The following is a 16,761-nucleotide window of genomic DNA, read 5'->3' on the forward strand; positions in this document are numbered from 1 at the left end:
AAATGACGATCACAATTGCAAAGCAGAATGAAAAATGATACTGTAGCAATTTAATACATTATGAGATACTGGCACAAGATAAAGCAACACTTCTTTCTAGGATTAAAAAATTACTCAGTGGAAAAGCCTGGGGTGATTCTAATTGAGACATCTCTCTAGTTCATGTAGATCCATTAATCAGTGCACTTGAGGTTAATATTTTCAATCATTTCTGAGTTTACCTAGTATATCATAATTCAGTATCAAAAATTCAACTTTATTAAACACACCTACAGTATGATGAACATTGTACTAGTTCTGAGAGTTATATGGAAAAATAACATGTTTATTGGCATTCAGAAGCTCCAAATGTAGAGGGATAGGGGACAGATTCATGAAAATCTAACTACAGACTAATGTGATAATATCATATAAGACTAAACAAAATGACACAGGAACACAGGGAACTCTTATCAAGTGGTCCGTGACAGGATTCTCCAAGGAGGTTACATGAGGATTTTTTGGTAAGTGCTTGCTGAGATCCAAGTATACCATGAGTTGGAATTGTACTGATTTTCTAGTTAAAGTCGCCATCAAGAAAGAATTCATGTCAGCCTGCCATTACTTCAATTTAGTGATTCTATGCTAGCTTTGTGTGATCACTTTTGTCATGAATTGAGTTTAAAGCTATATGTCACTAATCTAAAAACTTATCACTTGCCCTGGCTGGTTTCTCAGTGGTTAGAGTGTCGGCCTGTGGATGGAAGGATCCCGGGTTTGATTCCCGGTCAAGGGCATATACCTTGGTTGCAAGTTCCCCAGCCCCAGCAGGGGCACGTGTGGGGGACAACCAATTAATGTTTCTCTCTCCCTCCCCACTCCTGCATCCTTTCCCCTCTCTCTTGAAATCAATGGAAAAAATATCCTCAGGAGGATATTTTTAAGGATCAGGAAGATCCTTAAACCACTTTCTCCTTCCTTCTACTTCACAGGTAAACTTCTTGGTAAAGTAGCTTCCTCTCCCTACCCCCCACCCCCATTTAAAAAAAATAAAAACTTACCACTTTTCCAGTTCTTGCCTTTTCAGATCATTATATCTTTTTAGTTTCAATGCAGTAAACTGGCAATTCTAAGTATTTTAAGCAGAAATGTATTTAATATAGGGACTGAGGTGTTTTAAAATAGCTGAATGATAGCAGCCTGCCACTGGACTCACCATAGTTGAGATTTAAAGAGGAGGAAAAGACCATTGGTGCTATACCTGCTGTGTCATATCTTCCTCACATACCCATGAGTCCCTGACTTGCCAATGGGGCCCCAAGTCAGGCCACAAACAGGCATGTCTTTATGAATACTTTGAAAGCAATGGCAGCAGCCACAGCAGGGACATGGCCTCCCAGCCATTTGATCCTTATAGTGGGTCTCACTGGTGGAACCTAATTACCATTCAGAGACCTTTCTGGAAAAGTGTATAAGAATATAATTTTAACTTTCTACACTACATACAAAGGTATATAGAAGGGAATGGGAATAAATGACAATTAGCAAGCAACTGTACTAATTGCACTTTTATTCTCCAAATGTTACTAACACTTTTCTAGAATTGTATCAGCCTTGACAATAAATTATTTAACTATATTTAACCTACATATGTTTTATTAGCAACTAGCTTCTTTTACTCATAAATCTATATTTACTGAAAAATGACTCCATACTGGGCTGGATCCCAGCTGTTGCAAATAACAGAAGTGTATTGAGGAGACTATGGTCTCTGTCCTCAAGTAAATTATAGTCTATCAGGGAAGATACACTGTAGGAAATAATCATTCCAAAATGTATACTTAAAATTATTGTAGGGAAAAGTAAGAGGTAGGATAAAACATCAAGATATGGGAGCATAATTTTGATTTGGTCATTTTTTTTATGAAAAAGTAACATGTTATGAAAGCTTTGAAGATAGCCAGGGCATGAAATTGAGGGGAAGGCCTGGCTAGTGTGACTCATTGGTTGAGAATCAACCAATGAACCAGGAGGTCAAGGTTCAACTCCTGGTCAGGGCACATGCACAGGTTGTGGGCTCGATCCCCAGCAGGGGCATACAGGAAGCAGCTGATCAATGATTCTCATCATTGATGTTTCTATCTCTCTCTCCCCTCTCTGAAACCAATAAAAATATATTTTAAAAATTAAATGAAAGAAATTGTGGGGAAGAAGATTGAGGCCAAGAGGACACCCGCAGTGTACAACTAGAGATGAGAAAGGTCAGGGAACCTCTATGGGATTGTAAAAATATCTGGGGCTAAGGGTGGGTGAAAAGGATTTTTTAGGGCATGATGAGCTCTGTTGGTGATAAAGTACATATAACATGAAATTACCATCTTAATGATTTTTTATATTTGTAAAAGCTTTTTAATTGTAACATACATATAAAATTTGCCATTGTTATCACTTTTAATTGTACAGTTCAATAGTGTGAAATCATATACATTATTTTGCAACCAATCTCCAAACCTTTTTCATCTTCCATCTTCCCCATTAACAACTTTCTACCCATTAACAAAAATTCCCTATTTTCCTTGTCCCACCTCCTACCCCTCAGCCACTGGCAACCAACATTTTACTTTCTGTCTCTATGAATTTGACTACTCTACATACATCATTTAAGTGGAATCGTGTTCTTTTGTGACAGGTTAATTTTAATTAGTATAATGTCCTTAAGGTTCATCCATGTTGTAAGATGTGTCAAAATTTCCTTCCTTTTAAGGCTAAATGATATTTCATTGAATGCATATACTATATTTTGCTTATCTATCAGTGGATGGACACGGGTTTCTTCCACCTCTTGGCTATTGTAAATAATGCTGTTATGTATGTGGGGGTCGAAATATCTCTTTGAGGCCCTTTCAGTTATTTTGGGTATATTTTCAGAGGTAGAACTGTTGGATTACATGGTAATTTTATGTTTAATTGTTTTAAGAACTGTCATACTTTTTTTCCATTATGGAAAATGGCTGCATACACCATTTTACATGCCCACCCGCAGTGTACAAAAGTTTCAATATCTCCACATCTTTTGAGTATATATACAGAATTGGAATAGCTGGATCATATGGTAATTGTTTTTTGTTTTTGTTTTTTTTGAGAAAATGCCATACTGGTTCCCATAATGTCTGCACCATTTTATATCCCTACCTGTAGTATATATGGGTTCCAATATCTCCACATTCTTGCCAACACATGTTTTCTGAATTTTTTTATAATAGCCATCTTAATGAAGGTGGGGTGGTTTTCATTGTGGTGTGATTTGCATTTCCCTAATGATTAGTAATATTTAGCTCTTTTCATGTGCTTATTGGCTATTTGTATACCTTCTGGTCTATTTAAGTCATTGCCCATTTTTTCCCCACTGTTTTCTTTTAGAATTGTCGAAGTTCTTTATATAGTCTAGTTAATTCCTTATCAGAAACATGATTTGCAACTATTTTCTCCTGTTACTTGGTTTGCCTTTTCACTTCGTTGATAGTGTCCTTTGAAATACAAAAGTGTGTGTTTTTTTAATTTTGATGTAGTCTAATTTATCTATTTTTATTTTGTTGCCTGTGCTTTTGGTGTCATATCCAAGAAATCATTGCTAAACCCACTTGTCAAGTGTTTTCTTTTTCTTTTTAAATATATTTTTATTGATTTCAGAGAAGAAGGAAGAGGAAGAGAGAGATAGGAACAGCAATGATGAGAGAGAATCATTGATCAGCTGCCTCCTGCACACCCCCCAGTGGGGATCGAGCCTGCAACCTGGGCATGTGCCCTGACCTGGAATTGAACCGTGACCTCCTAGTTCATAGGTCGATGCTCAACCACTGAGCCACACTGGTTGGGCTATTCTCTTTTTTATTAATATTTGGTTTCTATAAATAAACACATAAGAAATTAGGATGTAAAGGAAGTAAGAATAGCTGATTGAATGATGTATGAGACAGAATGGCTGTTGAAAGTTTTAGTATACATATTTTGAATAATGCTTAAACAAAGTTGTGGTGTTGATAGGTTTTTGGTTTTTTTTTAATCTTAGTTCATACTCTCAGCTGTCCAACACTGTTCTTGGAGGTATTGGTCACATGGCTATTAATTATTTTCATTCTTAGAGCAATCTCATGCCATTCAGCTATCTCCTCTATACTTTCACGTCTCTTTTCTCTACTCAAAATGCTCAGGTGCCTGGGTAACAATACTTCTAAAATTCAATTTGAAACATGGCATTTGTATATCTGGATTCTAATGAATGGGCATTCCTGAAGTTTTTTCTCAATGGCTTCTCTTAGGAGCTTTCTTAAGTCTTCATCCCTGCTGCATTGACTATGAGTCATTCCATCTTGAACAACTTTCTTTATCCCTCCCCGCACTGACATCCTAATATTACATTATTCTGGTTCAATGAATTTCAGTTTGAAGTGATTTATTTAATACCTATCTTATATGCATGAGATATAAATAATAAACTACCCCTTATCAATGATTTCTGCATTCTTCAGATTTTTCTTATGTTGCATCCTTTACTAATTCTTCTTTCTCCTTATATTTCTAGTACAGTCCTTAGCTATCTGTTCTTTTTTGTACCCTTTCCCCATATTATATACATTATATAAATGTATCATATACATTTATTTCTTCCACAAATGGCCAAGGACTGGACCTGTATGCCTCAGAATTTCTGGTATAAAGACTTGCATAGAGTGGATACTAATAGGCATGACTTGAATTGTGGAAAATCTAAGAATAGGATCAAATTGATGATAGGATAAAAAGGTTAAATTAAAAAAAAATACTGCTCACTGGGTACTAGAGCAGGAAAAAATGAACCATAACAGCAGGCTTAAGAAATGAAAATAGATAGAAAAAATGAACCATAATAGATAGACTAGGGTGATGTTAAGTAAGACATTAAATAATATCCCTATAGATAAGGACATTTTTAGAGAATTATTTCTGAAGGCAGGAAAGAAGCAAGCTGGAAAAACCAACATTTTGAGAATAAAGAATAGTTAAGATAGGAAAGCACCAAGTTTTGAAATTGCAAAGTACTCTTGGTTCATATGTCTTCAAAACTTATTTCTATAAGATTTTGTATACCATCTAAGTAATCAGTGAGCTGCAATATCCACATGCTATTTTTTAGAGAAAGGCGAAATGAAACATGATGAACGTGGATAAAGGAGGTGTCTTGGGGTTTAGGAGTCATTGACATATTACCAAGCATTAATTACAATCAGGGTTTTTACAGAAATTAGGATGGAAAGGGGAGGGAGAATTGCTGATGAAATGATGCATGAGACAGAATGGATGTCTTCGAAGAAGCAAATATTTACAAATAATCACTAGCAGGAATATAATAGCCTTTAGGTAGGAGACTGGATCAATAGATTTAAAATATAAAACAAAGCTTACGCCCTACCAGTTTGGCTCAGTGGATAGAGTGTCAGCCTGCGGACCCAAGGGTCTCAGGTTTGATTCCGGTCAAGGGCATGTACCTTGGTTGCGGGCACATCCCCAGTAGGGAGTGTGCAGGAGGCAGCTGATCGATGTTTCTAACTTTCTATCCCTCTCCCTTCCTCTCTGTAAAAAATCAATAAAATATATATATTTTAAAAAAGCTTACTTTTACATTTTTCTTTATAAGCTGGCAATGAAAATGTTTAATATAAAAAGGGAACTATTAATAACAAAATATAATTACTTATGTTATAGATTCTATATTATAGATTCTATAATTTCACCACAGAAAGGTTACTCTAAGCATCCTCCAGGTCTATAACTCCCTTTAGAATAAAGCAAGAATGAATAGCTTCTTCTGCATAACTCACTATGCTTTGTGTCACGTGACTCTGCTGTCCCAGAAAAAGTGATTGGATCATTAATCAATGCTGAAACCAAAGGTAACCAGGTAAAGACTGCAGCCTACCGTAGGAACTCTTATCTGGCGTGGGCAAGCCATAGTGGATGTTAACTACCAGGCGCAATAGGATCCTCTCAGGGAGTTTTATTTATGACACACAAACATACATATTAGAGACACACAAAGAAACAAAGGCAGTAATAACAGACGCAGAGGACATAGAAAAAGAACACATAGTAAGAAATAAGAAGAGAGAGGAGACAAGAAAGGCAGAATTATTAGAAAAGAGAATAATGCGTGCCTACTTACAGAGGGATCATGTAATAGCTGATGGCTCAGAGTCGCTTTCCTGTTCTGAGCCATTAAGAACTATGGTCTTACTTATATTCATGAGTCCTGAGTGGAAACCTGTTAAAAAGGGTTTTCTGTAGCTCCTTATTTCACTGGACATATAATAAAATTTTATTACCTATGTAAATGTAAGCAAATCATATGGCTAAAAGATTCTAACTCAAGATCATAGTGAGCATTTTTTGGAAGCTGTGTTGTTTTTTTCATACAACCATGACTTACAAACATTTTATTATGCCAGTAAATATATTTCTAGAATATCTGTTTTTATACTTGCATAGTAGTTCTTCTCATGGGTGTGACATTATTTATTGAAATTATAACTTTTTCTTGGATATGTAGCTTGTTTCTAATTGTGGATATTAAATAATGCTACAATGAACATCTTGTGGCTATAGTTATTTCCTTAGGATAAATTCCTAGGAACTTTCTATGTCAAAAGATATTACCATTTTAAAGACAAGTTTCTCACTAAGAAGTTATATTAAATTATATGCTTATTAAAAGTATATAAAATTACCATTACCATATATTCAAATACCCATCAATACTGAGTAGTAGCATTGCATTAAAAAATGAACCATATGGAAGGTAAATTATCTTATTACTTCAATTGCAATGTATTCAATAACTGGTAAACTTAAGACTATTTTTACATTATTTGACTATCTGTATTTTATTCTCTTTAAAAATACCTAGCTGGTGTGGCTCAGTGGTTGAATATCAACCCATGAACCAAGAGGTCACCATTTGATTCCTGGTCAGGGCACATGCCCTGGTTGCGGCTTTATCCCCACAACCAGCAAGCAGCCAATCAATGTTTCTTTCTCATCATTGATGTTTCTATTTCTCTCTCCCTCTCCTTTCCTCTCTCTGAAATCAATAAGAACATATTTTTAAAAATTGTCTACTTATATACTCATATTAATATTTTTACAAATATAAATTCCCCCCATTTTTGTTTGTGAAAACATTTATGTATTAAGCTAGTAACACTTTGTCCTAATTTTTAATTTTCCTCCTAGATTACAATTCACCTTTCATTTTCTATAATGTTTATGGCATACATACTTTTTATATTTTGAGATTCTTTCTGGACTATATAACTCTATTAAGTGACATACATCTCCAGGGAGAAAATGTTTTGTTTTTTTCCCATTTGGTAATAAGAAATGCCATTTACACATAAAAATCATATAGCTTTAAACAGTTTCACATAATATTATACATGTTTCAAACTTTCATTACTTAGTTGATATAAAAGTAAAAGTAGCTAAATACAAGAACTAATCATTTTCCAAATTTTATAACATGATTATCTCAGGATCACAAATATGTTATTAAACTCTCAAGAAGTATGCCTTGTGATGTTTAAAGTCCTATCAGTTCTGTACTCCCTCGTAATGTGTAATTTTATGCATAAAAGTATATATTTAGATGTCAAGTTACTTAGAGAAAATAAGTGATGGGAAGTAAGGAAATTAACAAGCTTTATCACATGGCATCAGGCTATCAAGGAAACCTGCATATGCCCTTGATGTTCCAGAAAAGCCTTTTACAGTTTATCTGATAAAAGTTATTTTTTAGTTAATCTTCCTTTCACCCAATATTTCCTCTGGGAATAGCTTAGATGATGCAAGAGCATTATTGCAGACAGGATGACTCTGTTTACTGTAATGTTGAATTCATCACAAGTATTTAAAAAAAATACAACAGCTTCAGAAACTCTCAAGTAAACATTTTTGTGGGAGCTTCAGTGGAAGAATTCATCATGGTCACATTTTTGAGAATTATTTCAAATGTGTTTGTACATGTCTTCCTTCCAGTTCTATATTACTCTGATCAATGTATGTTTGTAACCCTGGTAAATAAGGATGCTCTAGAGCAGTGGTTCTCAACCTTCCTAATGTCGCGACCCTTTAATACAGTTCCTCATGTTGTGGTGACCCCCAATTTCATTGTTACAAATTGAACATAATTAAAGAATAGTGATTAATCACAAAAACAATATGTAATTATATATATTTTTTCCGATGGTCTTAGGCGACTCCTGTGAAAGGGTCGTTCGACCCCCAAAGGGGTCATGACCCACAGGTTGAGAACCGCTGCTCTAGAGTGTGCCCGTTGCATCTTCCATGCTACAAAATTAGCTGAAAAAAAATCTGTAGAGAGGAAAGAAAAGAGATTGGAAATAAACCACACACAAACACACACACACACACACACACACACACACACACACATACACACATACATACATACACACACTGATGGCTATACAGTGTCTTCCATTTCACACATTAGTTGCAAGTACTACTGTTTCACTACTTTAAAAAATTGTACAGAAAAGTGTATAGTACTTTTCCATGCCATAATTTTGCTACTTGATTATAAGCTATAGTGTTCTATTTTCTCCTTCTTTTAGAATTCTAGCCCTGCATTTCCAACTGAACTGCAAATTCTTGTCTCATTATATAATCAACAAAAACTAACATATTTGCAAAAGTAGATCTATCAGGTGCCATGCCATCCAGTTCCCTTACTGGAACAACCCAATTATCCAAGTGTAGCTCATGACAGATATTAGACACATTTTGCTATTAGTTCCCTTGTTTTATATTAACCTGCAAATGGACCTTAAAAGCATCTTGGGCAGGGGGGTTAGTGTGGAGCCCAGTTAAATGTATTCCCTACATTCTCCATGTGAGATGATCTTACCTTTTCACTTACTGTGTATGTGATGCCCTGTAAAACCAGCCACATTAATATCAGTGGTCAGTGGGGCGACAGTATGTAGCTAGATTTCCCTTGCATCAATACCTGATAAAATCCTAATGATGAACTTGGTGCTTTGGTAGTTTCTATTCACAATTTAGGGAAGAAGGACCTGGGATTCAAAGAGGCTAATTTGCCTAAGTGCACACTACTAGTGAGGTGGAGTCATATTGCCAACCATCGTCACTCTGATTGAACCCGATGTGCATTGTTTTTACAAAACCATGTTGGTAGTTCACTGGCGCTTGGAAGGTTGAACAAACGCCTTCACAGAGGAGGAGACACTGAACTGGGACCTGCAGGATGAGGAATACTGGGCCTGAGAATAAATGAGAAAAAGGCATTTCAGGCAAAGGACATAGCATATATATGGAACATTCAAAGAAAGGGTCAGGCCCACACAGCAGGTCCATTCTCTTCATGAAATATGTGTACTTAGTTTATCTAAAACAGGGTTTATGAACCTCTGCGCTATTAACATTTGGGACTGAAAAATTATTTGTTGTGGGGGGCCTTTCCCACACATTGAAGGATGTTTAGCAACATCAGTGGCCTCTATCCAGTAGATACCAGTAGCACCATCACCCCTATTTCTGACAACCAAAAATGTCTTCAGACATTGCCGAATGTTCCCTGTGGAGCAAAATCCTCCAGAACCACTCATTTAAAGTGTCGAATATTATGGGAGGCAGAGACAGAGTTGAGAAAGTAGAAGCAGATGGATTATTAGGGCCATTTATATCAGAAGTAGGGAATAGAAGTAGAAATGTATAAGCATGTAGTTATGACCAGATTTCCATTCTGAAATGCTGAATTGCAAAACTATAGAACAGTCTAAGAAAGAATTAATGGGGGCCTGAACTAAAATATTGGCTGTAAGAATGGAATAGATAGAAGAAATCTGAGAACAGCCTTAGCTTGTTAGACTTGGGGGTTAGGGATAGGATCAAAAGAGAATCTGCTTTGGCAAAAGAAATAAGAAATCCCATTCTAAGCATGAAGATTTAGAGGGGCTGGTAGTTCATCAAGGAAGAAATACTGAAGAAATATTTATAGATGTTAGAAAAGTTCTCTGTAAATATTTAAGTGGTAGTGTATCCTGTGGGAAAAGGTGAAAAGATGTGTACAGTGAAAATATAAGATGCTTAAGGAGAGAGCCATATGAAACACTAATATTAAGTTAAAAGGTCTTAGGATGGAGGTGCCATAAAGAAAACTAGGAGGAACTGCCAGAAAGATAGGAGAGAAGAGGTGTCATAGGTACAGATGCTCGAGGGAACAACTGTGTCCACTATTGACAAGTATTCATGTAAGATAACTCAGCTAAAAAAGAAGGAATTCTTACCATTTGCAACAGCATGGATGGAACTGGAGAGCATTATGCTAAGTTAAATAAACCAGTCAGTGAAAGATAAATACCACATGATCTCATTTATGGAATATAAAGAACATTATAAACTGTTGAACAAAAATAGATAGAGACAAGCATTGAACAGACTGTCAAACTACAGGGGGAAGGTAGGGGAGGGGTGGGGTGGGGTTAAGAGATCAACTGAAGGACTTGTATGCATGCATATAAGCATAACCAATGGACACAAGACACTGGGGTTGGGGGGGGGCGGGTGAGGGCAAGTGCTAGGGGGTAGGAGAGGCGGGGGGGAGGTCAATGGGGGTAAAAAGGAAATATATGTACTACTATTTGTAATATCTTAATAAATAAATTAATTTAAAAAAGGACTCAGCGTGGTTTTTTGTCTTTGGCAGCATGGAGGCCTTTTGTAACTTTAATAAGAGCTGATTTTTAATAGAATGGAAAGGACAGAATCCAGTTTGTTTGGGGCTCCTCAGAAGCCCAGGGAATTTAAGCATGAAGAGAGTGAAGCAATCCTCCCTCTGAGCTCACAACATATTTCTTTGGGAGACTCAAGCTGCTCCTGTTGTTTGGCTCTGAGATACAAATGGACTGTTATGAGCAGGCATGACATATGAGGGTCCAGAAGTAATTCATCCACCACACTCGGTGTTAATAGGACCCATGTAAGAACATTTTGTCCAGGTTTGCTCGAATTACCTTCCAAAGGACTTGTAGACACTTGTTAAAAATTATCAAAGGTGCAGAATATAACTCCTATGGAGGAAAGCTAGGTTTTGTGAGTATTTTTTGCATAGACGTGGAAAACCTGTGGTGTGACTTAATTACTGTTTTCAAGAATATGAGAGTTCGTACAAACAAGATGCATGGCAGATATTTTCATGCTCACATAAGAGAAATGGGCTTAAAGAAAATAAGATGTTCTTAAAATGGCTGTCAAAGGAAGTTTTGAGATTCAAGTTTTTCAGAAATAGTTTCTATTATGTAATGTAGGAACTATTCCATTAAAAAGGAAATTTACCCAGTAAAATGCGTTTCTCTGATTTATTAATATTAACTTTCAGAATTCTGATTTACATGCATTAACTTCCAAGAATCAGGTACAGTGCTTTGATTTATACATCATGCATATAAAAGTTCTTATTAATGAATCCTAAATTTTAGAGTTGTGATTTAGTATGTTAGTTTATAAATCTTAACTTTAAACTTCCAATCCTGTACTGTGATTTATGGGTGGCAAGTTTCATGTTATTTATGAGTCATAATGTTAAAGTTCTGACTTAATATGATAGTTACTGTAAAAAACATTAGTACAATAAGACATGGAATTTTAAGATACCAAGATAAACTAATCAGCGTTCCTATATAGGACACACTGTACTTAGTTACAGTTACAGAACCATCCTCAGTGATAACGTTTTGAATAGAATGCTAAGATAAGGCCAAGAGAGAATACAATAGAGTTTTAATAAACTGTATTGAAGGAACTGTCTTCTCATTTTGTTAGACTTTTCATAATAAAAGTGAGTTTTTAATAGAACTAAGATGGTGATGTAGGTAAACTCAGTACTCACCACTTCCCACAACCACATCAAAATGACAGCTGAAATACAGAACAACCATCATTCAGAACCACCTGAAAGCTGGCTGAATGGAAGTCCTACAACTAGAGAATTAATGAAGAAAGCACAATGAGACTAGTAGGAGGGCTGGAGGTGAGGAATGGGCTGGTCTGATACCCATGTGTGGTGTGTTTTTAATTGGGAGGGATATCAAGGCTGTGGAGGCCGCCTGTGAGGAGCAAGGGGTCCCAGCCCCACACCAGACCTGAGACCAGGGTCCCAGAGCTGGGAAGAGAAGTCCCTGAAACTTTGGGCTGTAAAAACATGTGGGGATTGTGGCTGAGAGACAAGAACACTGCTCACGACCACAACTCTTCTCCTTAATTTACCCAAATTCCATTTCTTCACTGTCCAATAATAGCCATTAATATATATATGATTATTGAGCACTTACAATGTGTCTGGATGATCAGAGTAGCAATGAGCTGTAAGTGGGAAATACGTATCAGATTTTGAAGAGGGAAAACTGTTTATTGGGTTTTACTTTTTTTTCTGGATGGATCGTAATTTCACAATCTTCTAAATTATCATTTATTGACTGCTTACTTTAATGCTATGTGAAACACTTTGTCTATATATCATTTCACAGAATCCTCATCACAGCTTTATAAAGTGAACACCATTAATACATTGCTCCTATTAACATGGACTCTGAGGCATAGATAACTAATATGATGCAGCACACACACTGGCAGAGTTAAGAGTCAAACTTAGACTCTGTTTTCTTTATACCATAAGTTAAACAACCATTCAAGGCAGACATTTGGATTTTGCAGCTGTGAGCCATGCCCTAACTTGTTTGCTAAAAAGGGGTATGTAAAACGGAAATGTCAGGAACTCAGCCCCAAACCCTTATTTTATACTTTGCATTCTTGCATTTTTTTTCTTTTGACTAAAGATATGTTAGCAAAACCAGCTAAGGAAGTCTGAGCAAGGGGTAGGTTTGTCAAGCAAGCTATCTGGTCATGCCGAGCTACAAAACGGAGGTTTCAAATAAATTTAGTGGAACACAAAATAAGTCAATATTCTGATGATAAGATGGAGCTTTTCTGTTCCTGTTTCCTAACAAAAATGGCCATGTGCTGCCTTGTGGGGCTTCCACCTTAATTAGAAGAAACCCACTCAGTTGATAGATGAGCTAATCTATTCCTGCCTCATGTGCTTCTGAAAAGGAGAGCAGGAGTTTGGCAGCTTCAAATCCAATAGCAAACTCTGACTTTGCCTTGAATGTTCCATTCTCAAGAGACAATATGTAGAGTTCAGAGAAATTTACTGAAATATTTAATAATAATATACTTGGAATTGGAAGATGGATGGAGTTTCATATTTAAATTGGATCCAAGAAATATCTTTTTAAACTCACCAAAAGAAAATTAGCACCCTGACATGGAGTGGCCAAAATAACACACACATACACACACACACACACACACACACACACACACACATACACACACACACACACACATACACACACACACACACACACACACACACCACAAAACAACCAGCTAAATTTATGAACAAAAAAACATGTTATTGAAAACTAAAATACAGCATGATGGTAAAAAGTAAAATTTAATAACACCACCATATTGTTTAAAATGACTATATAAATCTCTACTAACAAAATTGAGGTAATATACAGTATTATCTCTTTTTTATAGATGTAGAAATATAATGAAGAAGTGGATGCAGTAGTCTGCATTTTACAAAACACACAAAAAACTACAGCTTGTCACTTATTACATCAATAAAGAAGCACACATGGTATATTAGTTCAAATTTGTTTTTGTAATTTATATTTTAATACCTTTATTTAAAATAATTGTTTTTGAGATTAAAAGTGGCAGCAGAGTAGGAGGATGCTGCATGGACATGCTCCCAGGAACAAGCTGGAATTACAACTGAAATACGGAAAGGCTTCCTGAATAATCAATGGAGAACTCACAGGAGAGAACCCTAATACCCGAGGACCGAAGGTGGAGACCGCATAGAGACTGGTAGGAGGGGCAGAGGCGTGAAAGGTCTGGCCGGGCACCCACAGACAGCAGCTGAAGTCCAGGAGAGAGATCTCAGCTGTGTGTGTGGGGGGGGTGCCACTGAGAACTTGGGGATTTAATCCCAAAGCTGGGCTCCCCAGCAGAGAGCACCAAACTGAGAAGGATACCCACATAACATCTAGCTGTGAAAAGCAGTGGGGTGCTGTCTGCCAGGGAGTGGCAGCTGAAAGTTCAGGCACCCTCGTGAAGGGCCAGTGCACAAAAATTCCCTGTGGAGCCACCCACCTTGTGCTCTGGCAGAGGGAGGGTGAAGTGGACTGGAGCTGTGAGAGCAGAGGCCAGCACTGGGGACTCAGGGGATAGAGCTCAGAAGGTAGACACCCCAAGTTTCCTGAGTTGAGTCATTTCCTCACACAGTGGAGGACATCTTTCCCACATAGACATCTTCCTTGCCTTTTGGGGAAGACAGTTGACCCTATTGGAAGACATCTTGCCCTAAGGCCACTTAAGAGATTAAAAGTAATAATTAGCCTCTAGGCCAGTGGTTCTCAACCTTGGCTGCACATTAGAATCACCTGGGAATCTTTTTAAAATCCTGATTTCTGAGCCTCATCCCCTGGAAATTTTGTTTCTTTGTTATGGGGTGGGGCCACAACATTAGTAACAAAGAAACAGAATTTTCGGAGGATGAGACCCAGAAATCAGGATTTTAAAAAGATTCCCAGGTGATTCTAATGTGCAGCCAAGGTTGAGAACCACTGCTCTAGGCAGAAGCAACTGTCCCACCCTGTTGAAAAGACTCTTGCCACACCTGAGGACAATTGCCTGGGGACAATTCAAGTCAGAATCCTATCAGTCAGTAGAGAGAGGCAGACTCTGGAGCAGGGGTGGGCAAACTTTTTGACTCGAGGGCCACAATGGATTCTTAAACTGGACTCAGAAGAAGGAGCTGCGGCCGTGTTTCCTGACTTTGCCATGTTAACACTGCTGCTGGTGAAGGAGCAGAGGAGAGAGCAAGAGAACCCTCCACTCTTTCGGCTCCGCGGGCCGGATAGAACAGCCTAACGGGCCAGATCCGGCCCGCGGGCCGTAGTTGGCCCACGGCTGCTCTGGAGGCTTTGAGTCTTTGCTAGATGCAATTAGTCAGAAACAGCTTTTGACATGGCCCTGCACTAGAGATTGAGAGGTACAGAGGATCTATCTAAAACATAGTCACAAACCCAAACAGACAACCAAAACGAGGAAACAAAGAAACAACCCCCAAAAGAAAGAATTAGTGAATTCTCTAGAAGAAGAGATAAATGAAGCAGAGATAAGAAATTTATCTGAAACAGAGTTCAGAGTAATGATGTTAAAAATGCTTATGAGTATGAAAAAAGATATAGTAACTATAAAAAAGGAACAGTTTGAGATAATGACATAACACAAATAAAGCACACATTGGAAGGAATACCCAGAAGATCAGGGGAAGCTGAGGATTGAATCAGTAAATTATAAGACAGAGTTGAAAATATCATTCAATTAGAGAACAAAAAAGAAAAAAACAGTTAAAAAACAGGAGGGCAGCTTAAGGAACTGTGGGATAATATGAAACGTCACAATATTAGCATAATAGGTGTGCCAGAAGAAGCAGAAAGGGAGAAAGGAATAGAGGAGGTGTTTGAAGAAATAATGGTAGAAAACTTCCCTAACCTGGTAAAAGAAAAAGTCACACAAGTGCAGGAAGCACAGAGAACCCCAGATAGGAAGAACCCAAACAGACCCATGCCCAGACACCTCATAATTAAAATGCCAAAAATTAAAGACAAAGAATCTTAAAGGCAGCAAGAGAAAAGAAAACTGTTACTTACAAAGGAGCTCCGACAAGGCTGACACATGATTTCTCATCAGAAACGATACAGGCCAGAGGGAATGGCATGAAGTACTCAAGGTAATTGAAAGCAAGGATCTGAGACCAAGATTACTATATCCAGCAAGACTGTCATTCAACATAGATGGTCAAATAAAGAGCTTCCCAGGCAATAAAAAGGCGAAAGGAGTACATCACCACCAAGCCAGCATTACAAGAAATGCTAAAGGGATTGCTGTAAGGGATTGCTGAGAAGAATAAACAGAGAGAAACCTAGCCATACAGAATTAAAATGGCTACAAATAAGTACCTCTCAATAATAACCCTAAATGTAAATGGATTAAATGCTCCAATCAAAAGTTGTAGGGTAGCTGAATGGATACAAAAACATGACCCAACTATATGCTGTCTACAAGAGACCCACCTCAAAACAGAAAACACATGAGGGATGAAAGGGAAGGGATGGAAACAAAAATTCCATTCAAATGGAAAAGAAAAAGCTGGAGTAGCAATACTCATATCTGACAAAATAGACTTTAAAAGCATCATGCTAAGCGAAGTAAGCAAGTCAGAGAAAGATACATATCATATGATCTCACTCATTTGTGGAATAGAATGAACAACATAAACTGTTGAACAAAAATAATGCCGGGGGAGAAGGGAGTATTCTAGAATATAATAGAAGTAACCCTGTTATTTGCAGATTTTTAATATTTCCTACAACTATCGTGATATGATATTATGTTAGTACTAGGGGCCCGGTGCACGAAATTCGTGCACTGGGTGGGTGAGGGGGGGGAGTGTCCCTCAGCCCAGCCTGCCCCCTCTCACATACTGGGAGCCCTCAGGCGTTGACCCCCATCACCCTCCAATCACAGGATCGGCCCCTTGCCCAGGCCTGACGCCTCTGCCAGAGGTGT

Source organism: Myotis myotis, unplaced genomic scaffold (assembly GCF_014108235.1).
Source record: "Myotis myotis isolate mMyoMyo1 unplaced genomic scaffold, mMyoMyo1.p scaffold_m19_p_4, whole genome shotgun sequence".
In the NCBI taxonomy this organism is placed as follows: domain Eukaryota; kingdom Metazoa; phylum Chordata; class Mammalia; order Chiroptera; family Vespertilionidae; genus Myotis; species Myotis myotis.